The sequence below is a fragment of the Cibotium barometz genome, chromosome 24 (genome assembly GCF_041138505.1).
Source record: "Cibotium barometz isolate CiBa-2024 chromosome 24, ASM4113850v1, whole genome shotgun sequence".
Classification (NCBI taxonomy): Eukaryota; Viridiplantae; Streptophyta; class Polypodiopsida; order Cyatheales; family Cibotiaceae; genus Cibotium; species Cibotium barometz.
Genome location: NC_141069.1, coordinates 21,071,234 through 21,076,169, shown reverse-complemented (window position 1 = coordinate 21,076,169; position 4,936 = coordinate 21,071,234). Strand labels below are relative to the sequence as shown.

General features: G+C 35.0%; 1 pseudogene; it reads right to left on the bottom strand.

Annotated features, from left to right (window-relative positions):
* Positions 1-1,609: 1,609 nt before the first annotated feature.
* LOC147625015 (uncharacterized) lies at positions 1,610-2,512 on the bottom strand (annotated as a pseudogene).
* Positions 2,513-4,936: the final 2,424 nt, after the last annotated feature.

Below are 4,936 nucleotides of genomic sequence, written 5' to 3'. Positions count from 1 at the left end.
CATTCCTTGGGTTTGTGTTTGTATATGCTGATGCACACAGTAGTTAAGGACTATGTTCGAGCTAGTGTCATTCCTTGGGTTTGTGTTTGTATATGCTCTTTCTCTTGCCCCTAGTTCTCAATTACTAGCTTTAAATTTTGCAAGCCAACTTGCTTAGTGATATTTCCATGCTACTTCTCCCTTGCCATCTTGGTCCTATGTGATCTTAAATGGTCGTTTACTCTTCCAATTGCTCCAACAAACTCCTATTAGCTCTTCCAAGGTCTTATGAGTTCATTGCACTATCTAGGTGAAAGCATGAAAGGGCATACATACTACTGGCCAAAATAGAACAAAAATTTAAGAGTACTAATATCCTATGTGAGAATATTGCTTTAAGAATTTTCTTCCACAAAACATTACATCTAGTGTAGCCAAACCTAAAAAATACTCTAGTTTGACATGCAAAGAAATAAAGTACCCACTAGTACAAAAATAGTACCAATTTTTCCTTGGTCAAAAGGAGCACTTTTTCGACACCCTTTCATGCTTTCACCCATCTCCAAGAAGTTGTATGATATGATCTTATGAGTTTCCATGGACTTTCAACCAGATAGGTTGAGATTCCCATTATCTGTTATTATATTACAAGTTCCCAAGGACTCTATGATATGATCTTATGAGTTGCAACATTTTCTATTAAGATTATGGATGTATGCGCATGAAAGCATAAATGTTGAATTGCATAGGGGTTTCCCCATTATGGGGTATTTTAAAGATCCTTTTATTTTGTTTCTGAGTCAGTTGACTTGCTTTTTACCATTTGATCACAACTAGCCAACATCACACTTTTTTTTTTCCTATGCTCAATTAGAACTCCAACTCTGATAGCCCCACTAAAATAATTTGGTTGCTCGAATATGCATCCAACTTTGATGCATATGCTTGGTTGTTGCTCCTTTTTTACAAAGGGTGGGGCTATGCATTAGGATGCACCTAAATTCTACACATTATAACTAGAGTTGGACTAGGAAAAAGGAGTAAATTTTTGTGTGCATGTAAGTTTCACACATTGCTAACTAGGTGTTAAGGAAATTAATAGTATTTTGTGTTGTGTACATGTTTAGAAGTGGAATAGCGAGTCATGAAAAATGTTCACAAAATCATGCAAGTGTTCACTCAAGTCCATTTTGCATTAAAAAACATTAAAAAATGACTACTTTTTATTAAAAATAGATTTTTTTAATGTAGATGGGAATTGAAAGATTAATAAATATTGCTCTCTTTTCAAACATGTTAGAATGCATTTACCCACTTAAATCAAGAGAACTCTCAAAAAATTACTTAATTGGACCAAACCAAACCCATCACATTCCATGAAAATTTGAGTACAAAAAACATTACAATAATTGTAAAAAACAAATACTTCTCCTTGCAACTAAGAGAGATCTTTGACCTTTGCTTCAATCTCTCTATGGTTGTCTTGCGCGCAAGTGACCAGATTTTTTCAAATCAAACCTATACACAAGGATTTCTACATCCTCTAGATTGAGCGTGTCCACACGGTGACATTTTCCTGTTTTCTTTCCCTTTTTGCTTTGTTTCAGCATCTCAGGATCGTACTTGCCTTTCAATGGATCTTCTCTCCAGTTGTCCGATACCAATGCACTTCCACAGCATTCAATACATCATGCTCTTTGAAAACCTTTGTAACTTTTGCGAGCCAAAATGGATTACCATTTTCATCGTTGGTAGCAAGAACCACGATCATTGTGCCCTCACTTAGCTCATTTACATTTCCTTCCCACATTTCTTTCTCTTGTTGTCGACGCTTTCTGCTCTTCCTGGGACCAACATACATTTCCCTTGTTTCTCCATGAACAAGAGATAATAACTCTGCTAATATTGGCACATCACTGACACTAGCAGCTACATCATTGTATCACTCGTTTCACTAAGGCCACTCTCGTGCCACACAAATGCATGTTGTAGCTGAAATGTGTCATCCCTAAACTCTTGAACTAGCTTCTCCTGCTTTGCAAAAAAACTCTCCCACCATGCCAAAGAGCTCGCTGGAAAAAACACATGTGTAGCATGTATTGTCTCCTTGAACTCATTCAAACATTGTAGGAAATCAACAGAGCGATTTTCTTTCTCAGCTTTTTGTGTCCGCTCGTTGTAGAGAGCAGCATGTGCTTTGCTCGTTTAATTCATGTGACAAGGAACAAATAGTAAGAACTTCAAACCCTTTGCTGGCAACCAATCTTCAGAGTTTGAGTATTTTTTAGAACACATGAGAGTAAGTTCCTCCACTTGCTTAATTCTAAATTGATGTTGAAAACTATGATCATTGAGCTGTGCAAATGATGGCATGTTAGTGGCCTCACCGGTTGCAAAGCATCTAAAACCATATGTTTCTTCCATGATTTTTATGGAGGGCTTGGGAATATATGAATCCTCTAACAATGTGCAGATCTATGTAAGGTCAAATGCACTTCTCTTTTGCCAATTTGATCGAGAACCTACTAAACATCTAGTCATGTGTGTGTCCCACCAATAAAAACCCAAGCTTGACTTTTTTGAATATCTTCTTTTGTACCATTATATTCAAGTATGCAAGGGGAAATTGGTTTTTGTTTTCTCTGCTAGTGTTATCCAGTTGTAAGTAGAGAACGGGTGGTAGTTTTCCTTGCCATTCTTTGATGATGTTTTATATGATGGTGATTGTCAAATTAGGATCGTTGTGAATGTTAGGAAAATTAACAAATATCCTTGATGACATGACACCATTAAAAACTAAGGCTCCTACAAATTAGGATCGTTGTCAATGTTAGGAAAATTAACAAATATCCTTGATGACATGACACCATTAAAAACTAAGGCTCCTACAACATGCTTCTACCCAATAGTAATCTGGACGCATAAAATGAGGAAACATGGTTTTCTTTTGATCCATACCATCAATGACAAGGCCTAAATATTTCTCGTTCTTCTCTAAACACTTTTTCCTGTGCTTTGCTAATTTTTGGCACTCTATGCTCTGCTGCTCCCTGTGGATCTTCAAGGCATGTAGAATGGGCACTGCAAAAGAGATTCAATATTTTTCAACATAAAAAATTAATTCAAAATAACCAACATAGCCACTTTAAAATATCTAGAAATTCAAACTTAACTTACATTTTTCTTCTGTAGTCTTTGATGTGTCTTGCTTTGCTTTCAACTCTGCACATATTTGACAAACACCCATCCTACTCCTCTTAGGAATTTGGACGTGAGAGAAATCTTGTCTGCATATTTTCAAGAAAGAGGGAAGTGAGAGAGAGGGGTTTAGAGTTTCTTTTTGTGACTCTACATACAAATTGTATACCTCTCTTTTAGTAAAATTGTCAAGGATATGTATGAAGTTTGAGTTAGGTAGTACTTCTCCATTGAAGGTGATGAAGTTTCCCAACCATTGCTTTAGGAAACAATATTGGGGGGTTTCATGTGTGCTCAATGTTAAAGAAAAAATTTCTTGGGCCACATTTGCTAAGATTTTTTTAATTCTCAAACTGCCTATACAAAATACTTTTAAGAAACTTGCTCTACAAACTGGAACATCCGAGACCGCAAACTTAGTTGACACAGTGGAGTGTCGCACACAAGACCTTAAGAACACATTTTGTAGACCTCTCCCTAAACCAAAAAAATTTCTACGCTCTAGTTGGATTTTATGAAATCCTAAGCTCCTCAAACAATTTCTAGCACAACAAAAAACTCTACATGTCTCTCGAATCGCTAGACTTGAAAGAAGACGCTGCTTTCTCTCACCTCTTGCCCTTCGAGGTCATTGTTGCTCACCTCTCTCTCATTAACTGCTACATTCCCATTAAGTTCTTGTGGTTCTTCTTCAACCACATCAAAAGAAACTCTTCTTGAGCACTGTCTAGAACAAGGAGTTTCTTCATTAGCATTCAAATTTGTGTTTACAGAAGGTGTTAACGAGATAGAAGGGCAAAAGGGTTGTGAATTGCTAGGACTACTTAGGAGTTCCATTTGCTAGAGTGTGATAATCAAAATGAATTAACTTGGACTTCTGAAGGGGTGCCTTAGTAGGGTTAGTCTTTGTTCAATAGAAAATAATTTTAATATTAATTAAATAAATAATTCTAAATTTAGAAACCATAAGGCTTTAAAAGGGGAGGGAGAGGTTCATTTTTCACATACGCAAGTTGTATTTGGGAGCACTAGACTATCTTCTCTACGATCATGTCTTTTTTTGTGCAAACTCTACTTCAAGGTAAGCGTGTCTTTTTGAAATTTGAATTTTTAGTAGTAATATTGTATTTTTTGTTTATTACATTGCCTCAAAATCCTAAAACAAATAAAAAGTACAAAATATTTTTCAACCACAAATTAAAAAATCAAAACATTTTTTCACTTAAAATTTTTAATTTTTTTTTTAAATTTTTAAAAATTATATTGGTTAGTTGAAATTTTAAACTAAAAAATGACCAACTTTTCTTTTTTAAAAAATTTTAAAATTTTGGAGCAGAAAATAACGGTCCAAATCTTAAGTGGAAAAAACATGTGGATTCCAGAATCTTTTTTGTACTTCTATACAACATTCAAACTTGTAAATTTTTCTTTGTGAAATGGAAACCAAAGTTTTGAGAAAAATACGTATCATTGTTTAAATCTTAATTTATTTGTAAAAAATAAAACATGAAGTGCAAGTTATTTTTTAAAATCTTTATTTTGAGTGAATTCTAGTGATCCTTCTCAGCTTGTGAGAAAAAATGGTTTCCAGAATCCTACTTTGTGAAAATCAGGATTCTAGAATCCAACTCAAGAGCAAAGTTGGATTCTAGATTCCAACCTCCTTAAGGAAGTGGATTCTAGAATCCAACTTGACACAAAAAGTGGATTCTAGAATCCAACTTGACACAAAAAGTGGATTCTAGAATCCAACTTGCCA